The 12,674-nt window shown below is 48.4% G+C and overlaps 1 protein-coding gene across 4 annotated transcripts in view; it reads left to right on the forward strand.

The window, feature by feature from the left end:
* Nucleotides 1-12,674, forward strand: part of LOC114861057 (protein phosphatase 1 regulatory subunit 29-like) — a 134,802-nt gene that overhangs the window by 97,102 nt on the left and 25,026 nt on the right. For all 4 annotated transcript variants that reach the window (XM_029160046.3, XM_029160054.3, XM_055506773.1 and 1 more), the window contains one exon: nt 641-689. The gene's annotated coding sequence lies outside the window, so the exon portion shown is untranslated. The remainder of the gene's footprint in view (nt 1-640; nt 690-12,674) is intronic.

Here is a 12,674-nt window from a genome sequence, read left to right on the forward strand (position 1 = left end):
TTCAGCATCTCTGATGGTAAAACCCACGCTGGAGTTGAGCCTCGTGGCTCCTCCACATCTCCACTAATGTGCAGCCGGAGAACAAGTGAAGTGTTTTCAGCCTCATCTGCGTCACACCGGCCCTGTTTGGATGATTCATGGCGAAGGGCTGCTCGCTGCCGCCTCCCGCTGGGGGTCTGATGCTGCTTGTTTAGCAGTAACAGGCTCTCCCTTCCTCCCCTCCCAGCATGCCTCAGGGCCGACCGATGCTCTGCACGGCTCAGGCCCATTTTTCCGGCCGGACGGCCTCCTGCTGCCACCCGCTCGGCCGAGTTGGGCCGTGCTGCTGTGTTCATGGGGATTAGCGTCAGGCTGTTTGGCTGGATGTCACAGAGGACGTTTAAGTTCACGTATGAGCTCATGCTCCGCTCGTTTTACCACACGCTTACGTCTTCATGGTCGGTCCGTGTAAAGCCAGCCCAGCTGCTCGCTTCCCCACTCGGCTCCCTTTGATGCAGACAAACACACCAATCAGGGCGGCTCTCCTCTAATTACGCTCCTCTCGCCGCTCGGCGTCATTCAGGGACCTGCTCCTTCTTCCTCGTGTGACACTGATGGTTGATTCAACTTGTTCTTTTTTTGTTTTTTCTGTTTATTCTAGGCTTTCATCGCTGGCAACTGGCAGACGATCTGACAACATCAAGCTCAAGGTAATTACTCCCATTGTCTGTTGCGCTGTAGACTGATGTTTGATGGTGACACACACCTGTACTGCACAACTCAGGGGCAGACGTTGTCCACCAAGCAAGACATGCTGTAAAAAGTGTGTGGATTCTATTACAGCTCAGGTTTCCTGTGGCTTCATAAAAACAAAACACTTTAAAAACAAAGACCATGTCCTTTACTTTACTTGAGTGCTGCTTCACGCTGCTAACAGCTCTTAGCATCATCTGTGACATGTGATAGTGGCACTTACTGTACTGTGCAGCAGCTGTGTGACCTGCTACTACGTTAATGCACGTTCTACTGTAGTGAAGTCAAGCTGCCACCAGGTGTTTTTACTGAGCAGCTCCTGTTGGGAGTGACTGGAAGGTTTATGTTTAACACGAGGTGGATTCTCCATGAATCCGCTCCCAGTTAATGAAACGATGCTGTGGAGATGCTGGTGATGTTCACGCTTCAGTTCTCCATCACTGAACCTCCAGACGCAGTCAAAGTCCTCACAATAAAAAATATTCATGCTAACGCTAGGTTGCAGCTATTTAATTACAGAATTATCAGTGGAAGTGAATATTTACTGAAATACAGGTGGTTCAATCAGGTCTACTGTAGGTCACATAGAGGAAGACATATTTCTGGCATTTTCTTCTTTAGACTCAGTTAGATTTGACTGAATTCATTCAGTTCCTAGTGATGCAGACCAAATAATGTTCCTTGGCAGGTTGAATAACACACGTTGGAGTAGGAGACCTCCAATCAGAGGTCACAAACCTGCTGAAGGTTTATGCACCAGAGCTGCAATCATGTGTTTGTAGGAACCTGTTGATGGCAGAGGTTTGGGACAAATACCACGTTTTATCTTCAAGATCAGGCTTTTACTGCGCTCAACTATCACAAAGGTGAGAGTAAGCAGTCTTACACAGCACTGACTGCAGTGTAGCTCCTGAACATCCTTTGCAGGAATCTGTCCAATAGCTGTCATGACATTTGGCTCTAAAACAAAAATGTGGTGGTTTTGCTGGAGGAAAATGAGGGCTGTGCTGAAGAAATCATGTCCGATTACCACTTTAGACGTCAAATGAAAACGCTCCCCTGTCCTGCTGGTGACAGACACGCAGCGTTGGATGAAGTCTCATCCAGTGCTGAGCGTTGGTCGAACAGGCCTCTGTTTGGTCACATGACGACGTGACAGATGCGGATCGGACCCCAGTGTGTCGCTCTGAACGGCATCGATCAGCTGCTATCGAGCCACGATTCTACTAATTAGTGAAAGCTGGAAACAGCAGCTCCAGCTGAAAAAGAGACGGAGCCGTAAGCTCCAGCCCCTGACGTTTACATGTCGCTTCTGTAGCAGTCAAGAAAAGGAAACTCCCTGAAGCAAATGCTGACCTCAAAGCCACCAGGTGAAAAACAACTATGCAAAGAATCTGCACTGACAACAACAAGGATTTTCAGTAGCTGAAAAACCCCTTAATTATACATAATTGTTCCTACACTGCATGCATTGAAAGAGCAGAGATGCTGAACACGGAGCCCGGCCGCACGCCAACAGAACAGCTCCCACTCACCACAGCGCGCGGGCGGGAGGGCAGGTCGTTAGGATTTGTGCAAGTCAAGGAGAAGAGAGATGAAGACGGAGTCAAAGAGTGGGCACTTTGTTGCCGCGCTGCTGTCATCCTGCCAAGACAACTCACAAGATTGCCTGCTCTAAATATAGCAACAAAAGCCAGCGAGGAGCTGCTGCACGCGTGCAGACGCAGGCGTTTACGGTGCAGTTGTGGTGTGTGGTCAGCAGAACCTCACACACACTGACAGGGCTGGAGAGGATGCAGCTCATTAGAGAGGATGCTGATTGGGTTCTATTTATAGGCAGCGGCAACACGGAGGTGTTTGAAGTAGCACAGGCCTCCAGTGGGTCGAGCTAACGAGATGCAACCGCAGCCGCTGCTCTCTGAGCTGCAGGAGTTCGGCTCTGATGCTTTTCATTCAGGTCACTTATTTATAGCGGCTTGAGTCGGGACGGTACGGACCGGGCCGGGTCAGCACCGGTTCGAATGTGCAGGTCCTCTGTTGCCATGACGCAGAACGTGTGTGCGTGTGTGTGCGTGTGTGTGTGTGTGTGTGCATGCGCGTGTGTGTTGAAAACGCTCGCTCCTATTTTCTACAGTTGCACAGGTGTTTTCATGCAGAGTAGATGATTGGTGACAAATTACACAAGTCAAACGTGGACGTGTGTGAGTGAGGGGTGACAGCGAGGCGCCTGCATTTCCTCTATCTGTGTCTGTGCTACTGCCCATCGCTGCTAATACCAGCAAACCAGAGCTGTGGCGTCCGGTGAGTGTGTTGACACTTACAGTCGACAGCTCAGCGTCGGAGCTGAAGCACAGGTCGCGTGCTGCTCTTCACAGTCTGAGCTCTTCACAGTCTGAGCTCTTCACAGTCTGAGCTCTTCACAGTCTCAGCTCTTCACAGTCTCAGCTCTTCACAGTCTCAGCTCTTCACAGTCTCAGCTCTTCACAGTCTCAGCTCCGGGGCCGTGACACAGTCTGTCTGTGTTCACACCTGGAGGCGACAGGCCTCCGGGGCGTCACCTGTTGACGCCAACAGCAACAGGCTGGAAGGAAAGAGTCGATCAGGTGACGTTAACAGCAGTGAGTGGAAGGAGGCAAAGATCCCAATTAAAGCCTGTTTCTATTACTATTCTATTTACGTTTCTATTTAATGTGACTCTCTCTGTTACTGTGGCTGCATTCTGTCTGTTCCAGGTTCACCCAGCTGCCGTCTTTCATCTGAATGGTGTGTTTGTGTGAGACAAAGGCCACTTCTCGCGCGCCGCCTGGTTGTCATTGTCTCACAGCTGCTCTGAAACCGTTCTCTCGCCTCTCGTCTAACTTTAGTTCCAGCCAGACTTGAAGAGCTCCTTCACGTCGCCGAGCAGCTCCTTGCTTCGGCACAGATGCTCGTTCAGCGCCGGCGCTAATTAGAGGCTTAGGAGAGGAAATAAGACAGAGTTCACTTAGAGAAGGTTTGATTCTTACACATTTTGTTCCAAATATGAAGTAACTAATGATTAGATTAGATTAGATGGATTTAATGGATGAATCCTGACCGACGCTGCTTTGTGTTTCTGTTAGTTAGCATCAACTCATTCAACTCATCCAAACATCTAAACACCACATTTACCTGCAGTCTTTGATTTGATAAACTCTAAGTTGAACCTATTTTCATCAATAACATACAAAATTCTTGGGCCTATTTTTATACAATAGCTGAATGTTGTGGTGAAAATTTGACAAAGCGCTTCTTTTCCTTTTCACTTCGACGTGAGTCGAATGTCAAAGCCCAGAACGTCAGACCTGTGGCTTCACAGGTGACTCGCAGCTGCAATGTCTCACTTCAGTGACTTGCTGCACCGAGCACTTGGTCCTTGAGTGTGAGTGCTCTTATTTTTGGATCCATCATGGTCTGTCAGGGCTCCTGGAGTGAGGCAGCATTGTGTGTTTAGTGCTGTTTATTCCAAGGCTTCGGCTGAAAGCGAGTGGGAGAAAGCCTTGACTCCGTGTGTTGGACGTGTTAATCACAATCAGCCCATCGTTACGCTTCTGTTGTTCTTCATTGTTTTCACATTCATTCTCCATTCGCTCCGACATCAGCCTCTTGTTTCTCCATCTCAGTTCTTATCGATATCAGTATAAATAATCCACGCTGCACACGCGCGTGAGCCCAGATAAGAGTGGAAGCTGCAGTATTAAGGTTTTGTGTCGTCTATTCCTCCGCGTCTTCCTCCTCTCTGGACCTGTTAATCCCTGCTCTCCCTCTGATAAGGAATGGGCTGGTGGGGGGATAAGAGAGGATAAAGCTATAGGCTCCCCCTCTGACCTGCACCGCGTAGAACATGTGGAAGAGGATTCCACGGCTCCTGAGAAGTGAGAAGCAATAGAAGTTATACAGCATGGATGGTCTGGAGAACGCGAGTGCAGAGACCATCAACCTGGAGCCGATCAGAAAATGGGGAATTCCAAAGAGCTAAAACGAGCTGAAGTCATCAGTTACCTGGACGCCAGTGCACTTTTTATATATTTATAATTAAAGCCAAGCTCATTTAAGTATTAAAGGAAGAATCCAGAGCTGCAGCTGAAAAGGTTTGTCACATCAGCGCCAGCGTCTGAACTCACTGTGAGCTTTTTAACAAATGTCCTCCACAAACAGAAGCTCGTCCACAAACAGAAGCTCGTTTATAAATAGAAACAGTGGAAACGCGTCCACAAACAGAAGCTCGTTCATAAATAGAAACAGTAGAAACGCGTCCACAAACAGAAACTCGTCCACAAACAGAAGCTTGTCCACAAACAGAAGCTCGTTCATAAATAGAAATAGTAGAAACGCGTCCACAAACAGAAGCTCGTCCACAAACAGAAGCTCGTCCACAAACAGAAGCTCGTCCACAAACAGAAGCTTGTCCACAAACAGAAGCTTGTCCGTACGTTGGAACCACTGTTCCTCGTGGCTCATTGCGATTGGAGCCCCCTGCTGTGACACTGTGATGTTTGTCTCCTTTGACTCGCGTTGGGGCCGTGAGGGCGGACGCCTCGATGGCACCAGAGCAGCAGAGACTTCGCTTTGCCGTTTGTGCCGACGTCGTCTCTTTCTCAAATCCACTCTGAGAACAAGCTCTGAGATGTGAAGTTCTCCTGACTGACGCTTTCATGTTCGAAATCTTTTGATGTTGCAGAATCCAGTCCTTCAGGAGCAGACTGAGCTGCTCTTGACCACAAGGAGAGGGAGGAAAAACTTTCTCTGCCAAGAAATCGATATTTAAACTTCACTCTCCTCGTCTGCTGTTCACTGTTCATTGACTGGACTGCAAGAGGAAACAACTGGACGTTTATTATACAGAAAAAGTAGGATAAGTATTGTAGCAAAAAGGCCAGCGAGACGGGATTAGAGTCCAGACACGTCGTCTTTCCCAGCATCCCCTGCAGACAAACACTGCTCTACTTCAGTACAACTTCAGATCCACCACAACACCTGGGGGTGGAGGACAGACAACACAGAGCTGTGTTTAGACTGAAGATCTGTCGCTCACTGGTCCTGCTGGAAGGACTGGGGCTGGTTTACGTAAACGTGCCTCTGGTCTCTGTGCTCAGCATGTGCAGCTCGTTCCACTAGACTTTAGCCAGATTTGAGCCAAGCGCAGGTTTGTGCTAGCCTGTTTCACTTTTGTTTTGTATTTGTTAATAATAAATACAAAAAACAGAAAAGTAATAGAGAAAAAAATGACAACAAATGATAAATAATGACCTGATCTGAGGTGATAAACTGTTTCCTCCAGTGAGTCAAGTCTGTAAATCAGACACAAAAGAAGACAGACTTAAAAAAGAGCTAAAGAGAGAAATAAAGATGTGTAAGAAAGAAAGGAATCAAGCTCAGAAAGTGGCATAAAAAGGCCAAAGGCAGCAGCATCAGCCTCAAATGTCAGGAGCCATTGTGTAAAATACCAAGAGGCGAGAAAGAAAGAGCGGCCGGAGGAAAGGGAATTGGTGGGAGAGATGAGAGGAAAGGCGCTCTAAGTGAGCTTTTCATTAAAGTGGAAGTGATGTTAGATTGATAGGAAAAAAAGAAACACTGACAATATCGGATAATGAAAAACCGGGGGAAGAGAAGAGAAGAAAGAGCCTGATGAGCGAGAAGAGGTGAAGGGAGACAGAAAACAGGAAACGGGTAAAAAAAAAAAGGTCAGTGAGCGACTGAGAAGCAGATTAAAATGTCAGAGAGGAGAAAGTAGAAAGAGAAGAAAAGTCCCAGAAATCCCCCAACGCCTCCATTCACTGTCGCTGGATGAAAAGGAGGCGAAAGAAAGACAAGACACGAGGAGGAGCTAATGAAACCTGGCACCGGTAGAAGATCCTCACGGGCCGACGCCGAGCAGAACCCCTGCAGTGGACCTTCACAGCAACAGGCACCGAACCGATGCCTGGCTCACGTCCTATGATTGAACTGGATCTGCTTTAATCATCGTTCAACTCCTCCATCATAATGAATAGACGCGCGTTCATGTGGATTTGTGGTTTTTTTCTGCTGCAGCGAGCTGCTTCCTGCCTCTGTTTGTTCACGTATGAGGAACAAACCTCAGGTCAGGCAGCGAACTGTCGCCTCATTATTAGAACCTCACAAAAAGAGAACGTGTGAGATGCTTCGCATTTTACCTCTCCATTAACAGTGTGGTGCAGCTGAGCCTCGCTGCTAAACGGCCTGGAGAGGAGAACGCTTCCTTTTGTGAAAGGTTCCAGAGGGAACGTGTCAGGTCACAGAACCTCACGGTTGCTGTGTTTTAGCATGACGTTTGGAGGCCTGAGTCTGGGCCGTCCGGCGCCGGAGCCGCCCGGCGTCTGGGCCGCCCGGCGCCGGAGGCAGGTTTAGCTGTTCGCAGGCTGTTTCCCTCCGTCTGTCTTTGTTTCCTGCGGTTCCTCCCACGTTCTCAAGGGCGTCTCGCGAACACGAGTAAACACATGTACTGGGAGCTGCTACAGGATTTGGCTGCCACGTCGTCCATGCTGCGTGATCCCAGATGGCGCTCGCTCCGATTTAAAGACAAACCCGCTACATTCCAGGCTTTTCACACCTCCGCCACCGTGTCCGGGGCGAGCGAGAGAGAGAGAGAGAGAGAGAGAGACCAGCTGAGAAGTGAACGAGGGGAAAGCGCAGCGTCAGCGCCACGATCCGGGATGTCAATGAGTAACTGAGCGTTTTTATGAGAACAGTGCTTTTTAGCTCGTATGGTGGAAGGTTTCTGGTTCCGCTCGGACTCATTACAAGCTGAACTACAGTAAGCGCTGGCTGAGTAGAGCAACATGAATCAACTCCAAAGACGTGTGTGTAGCATGAGCATGTCCTGAAGTAGCAACACTTTTATGAGGACACTATAACATCCCCTTGTGTTTAATTTCTGTTCATGATTCACGGCCTTATGTCCAATTTGCTTTCATTATGTTGAATTATGCTCTGGATCATCCACTGAAGCACCAGGGAGAACCTGTTAATTCAAGGCCATGGGGCAATTTCTTTGCCTGACAACTTCAAATACACAGTACGTGACTTGTTACACGATCCCAGTAATGATGATGACGTTCTCGTGCAATATAAGCTTATTTTGTGGTGAACAACATTTTAATACCTCTGACATACAGTAGGACACAGCATCCTACGCTGCTGTTTTTGATCAAGCATCACATCTGGTTCAGGCACCGACTTTATGTCCTTTATAGAAATCCTTCACTAATAAATAAACTACCCAGCAGCATATTTGGCAGAAACAACCGTGCAGGGAATCTGAATTGAGCTGCAGCAGGTTAGTGCTACATCCTAGAACCTGAGGACCGGTTGAACCCAGACATCCAGAATGAATCCATTCATTCTGGCTCCTCTCTTGTGGTGCAGGTGTGTCGCGGGCTGATTGTTAAGCTGCGCCTCGTCAGCCAGCTTTAAAAGGACCAGCAGGAAGCTTTGTGTAACATCAGCTGGTGCCGGGTTAAAAGTGAGGGTCTGAGCCTCTCAGTCTATTAATGACTGAGGCCCCTCATTAGCAGACAAAGACCACAGAGCTCTCAAACTGCTGGATCGTTTATTTCAGCCTCATTAAACGTGGACCTGACCCTGTTAGCACAGTTCCACCTTGGGTAATCAGGTCAGACAGTGACATTCAACATCAGATGTTTGTTTTATGCAGATCTTTTACCAAACCTCCCTTTCTCAGCTCTTCACGGCGGCGGAGCCGTCGAGGGGAAAGCGGGTCTGACACCTTCTCAGTTGTTGTTTCAGATTGCTGTGAGAAAAGTTTCTGACATTCCACAGTATGCACACATTTCACACGGAGCAAAGGAACATTTGACATTTTAATAACCCGAAAGCGAATATTTCAAAACACGCTCCTCAGCGTAAGAAGGGGTGCGAACGTGCAGGACGCGCGTCAGCTGACAGGCTCATTGGAGGCGTCGTTGCTGCTGCAGGTGAGACTTGGGCATCTCTAAACCGGAGCAGTCACAGAGGAAGGCAATATCCTGAGGATCGTCTGCTCTGGCTTCTGATGATGATGGCGACGTCCGGCCGTTTGTGACGGATGACTTTCTCACATTGCGTTGCACATTTGCCTTTTCTCTTTTAAGTTACTTGTTACTGCGTCTTCTCTGCAGAAAACCAGTGTTTCTGTGCAGCAGAAGCTGCTGCTCTCTAGTATGTGCCTCATTCTACATGATCTGAACAGTGGTTCTAGTTCTATGTGCATCTGCAGCTTCGTGCCTCGACTCAGTGGCCAGAGCTCATTTCTGCTGATGGACGATGACGCTGGGATCGACTGCTGAACAGGGGTTCAGCTTGTTCGTCTGAATTGTGTAGTTGTTGATTGTTGTGTCTGCTAGTTTTCATATGGTTTAGTCTTATTGCTATTGATGCTGTGTTAAATGTTTGGCCTGTTTTATGACTGACGATGAGAGACGCTGCTTCAACCCTCACTTTCAATGACAAAAAGTTTTGCAGCAATGTAGTGAATACAAATGCACAAATGCACAAATGTGCACAGATGCTTAGCTTCACGGCGGGGATGAAAGACGAGGCAGACGCAGATGGCGTTCCATGTACCGTACGAGAAGCTTTGAGCCAAACCAAAATCGATCGGTTAATCTACACGAGAAAAAAAAGCTAGAAGGACGTTTGACAAAGGAGAGTAGCTGAGAAACACCTGGAGGAGGCAGCATGAAGTGTAGAGACCCATTAATGGAGGAAGGACAAAGGTCAGGAGAGAGAGAAGCGTCTGGAGCTGATGACGAAGTGAAGCTGTCCGGGCTCATTACTGGATGTGTGTGACCGGTCAGAGCTGCTCTGCTGCTAAACATCAGCCACTTTGGAGCTGGATGCATTTAAAAATATAATAAATCCACAAGATGTTATCAAACGCATCATCGGCTGCCAAGTAGTAATTTAAAACCACCATCCACACAAATCTGCTGAAGTAAATAACATTGATACTGACATTTTAACTGAACTCTAATAAATGAAATTGATTAAGCAAATTAAGCTAATGGCACAGGAAAAAACCCATTATCTGTCAGTGTGAAGGGACAAATAAAAGTTTAATGGAAGAAGTCGTAAAGTTGTGCTTTGCTGATCTTTGATAACAACTAAAACAATAAGTCGGATGAACTTTACATGAGATGAGATGATAAGAAACGTGCTCTCGCTACAACAGAACATGATCAGAAGAGCAAAGTGAGCTCATAGATGAGACAATGAGGCTGAAGACACCAACGAGTGTGGACCTGCACTTCACCGCCTGCGAAGACGGAAACCGTGACCATGAACGAGCTGAAAGGCCGACGGAGACGAGCTGGAGCCACGCAGAACGGATAAGAGGCACCAAAGCTGTGCTGAGCAGAGCCTTAACGTGTAACGTGAGTTCAAGGCAGCGAAGAATGGAGCTTCTCAACGGCATCGATGCTGAGTCCAGCAGGAGACACAGCTCCAAGCAGCAGCTTCATCCTTTCATCTGGGACAATGAGACAAGTTGAAGGACGACGTGTTCATCGTCATTGGCGGCTCCGACCCGACCCCGGCGGCTCTGACCCGACCCCGGCGGCGGCTCGGACCCGGCGGAGGCTCGGCCCCGGCCCCGGCGGCGGCTCTGACCCGGCGGCGGCTCGGACCCGGCGGCGGCTCGGACCCGGCGGAGGCTCGGACCCGGCAGCGGCGGCTCGGACCCGGCGGAGGCTCGGCCCCGGCCCCGGCCCCGGCGGCGGCTCTGACCCGGCGGCGGCTCGGACCTGGCGGCGGCTCGGACTCGGCGGCGGCGGCTCGGACTCGGCGGCGGCGGCTCGGACCCGGCGGCGGCTTGGGCCCGGCGGTGCCATCGCCGCTGAATCAAAGCGGGACCAGCAGACAGACGCCTGCTTGTAAAGCGAGAGCTGACTCAGTGAGTGGCAGAGCTGTAATGGAGCGCTGCAGCTGTGAAGGCGGCGGCACAGACAGAGTGGGCCATGGAGACGAGGAGCATAAAGGATTCTGATGTGTGTGCACTGATGCATAGAGTCGTGGAGAAAAGAAAAGCATGCCCAGAAATACTCCGATTCCGCCTTCAGTTCATAAGTGGTCAACGAGATGCTGATGAGCTCTCACACTGGAGGAGGTTTTGTTCTAATTAGCTTGATAGCGAAATCAAACTGACACTTCACGCCTTAATTAGTGTGTGCCAGTCTCAAAAACGTCTGGAAGCAGGAAGTGGAAACAAGAAAAGGCTGTAGACGAGAAAGAAACAGCTCAGCAAGCTCTTCAGAAAATGAGATTTCCTCCTGCAGCACTCAACAAAACATTAGCTGAGTTTCATAGTGAAACAAACTCATTAGCTATGTTTCCATTTAAATCCGTTATGAAAGTTGACATGTCTGACCAGAAAACAGCGGATTCCTGCGTCTGCATCTCTTTAATCAGTGGTTATCTCCAATGTAAATGCAAATGGTTGGATGAGAAGAAGAAAAGTAAACAAACTACTACTACTTTGTGTCCTTCCTACTGTACAACTTGTCCTGTAATTCAAGGTGCAGCCGTTGCCGAGGCTCCTTCTGAACCTTTTAGTGTGACGATGTAGTCAGGTTCCTTCAGGTTTCGCTTGCACAGAATGGGGTCATCTGCAGTTCAGGGCACAGCACCTCAAACATCTGGTGTCGCTGTTTACATCCTGGACCCACTCATTACAGTATGTTGATGGCATAAATGATTGCAACTGAAACTCTGGGCCTTAAACATACTAGTCAGAGTCAGTGATGGGATGCAGGGGAGCAGGAAAGCATGGCACCATATACAAAGAAAGAAGAGAGAGAGAAAGAAAGAAAGGTGTCATGGGCGTTGGGAAGGTTACAAACCTGTCCTCTCTGATTACGGGGAGTGGAAGGCTGCTGCAAAAGGAGAACCACGAACAATCTGACATCTGCTGAACGAGAAAACATGCTCGGCTCCCTCCTCGGTTCAGAGGCAGGCTGCCATTGTAAAGACTGTGAGGAGGTGGACAGAGGCATTGATGGCCTGACAGACTGCATCACTGATTACATCAACTTCTGTGTAAAAGCCCACGTTCCCATGTAAAGTATTTGCTGCTTTGCTAACAACAACTCTGGGTCACAGAGGACGCCCCAGCAACAAGACAGTATTCAGGCGCAGTGACAGGGGTCATGTGGCTGTCTGCAATGACTGAGGAGGGCACCACACCAGGGGGGGGGGGTCTCCAGCCTCCTCTCTTTCAGACTGAGTTCCATAGATTTGACATAAAATGGTTTAATCATTTTCACAAACAATAAAATCATTTCTAATTTAGGTTTGGATAAAAAAACATTTTAACCTTTAGTATTATTTGAATTTAAGACATAGATAGGATAAATAGAAGATATATTGAAAACATCACAGCATCATAATAAATTAGAGCATCATCTGCATAGAACGTTACTGTAGCATGGATTCTGGAGGGTCCAGCTTTACGTCGCGCCCTGAGGAAACACTGAGCACTCCATTCCTTTCTAATAGGAAATACGACATCTATCTGTGTCTCTGACAAACCAGCTGCTGGGCTGAGATATTATCTGATGCTGATCTGATAGCGATCACTTACATGTGCTCCAAGAGCTATCGTAACAACACAAACAGTAGTTTGAGCTGCTTCTGTGAGAATTATAAACTGCTATCAACACCAGCGTCACCACAAGGGACATTACAGCCTGTTACTTATCATGGGTTAAGGAAGCACTTTGTTTTCTTAGTATTCAGGAGTTTCACCTGTAAAAGTGAATCCAAGAGGTTGCTGCGTTCATACTGAGTATTATCATGGTCATTCTGAACTGACATTTCTATTCATGTGAACCACAGCTGGAGCAGATGTGAACCACATCCTCCTGTGTCTGTCTTCTCTCTTTGCTTCGACTCGATGCCCTACGGTGACT

Source organism: Betta splendens, chromosome 1, assembly GCF_900634795.4.
Source record: "Betta splendens chromosome 1, fBetSpl5.4, whole genome shotgun sequence".
NCBI lineage: Eukaryota > Metazoa > Chordata > Actinopteri > Anabantiformes > Osphronemidae > Betta > Betta splendens.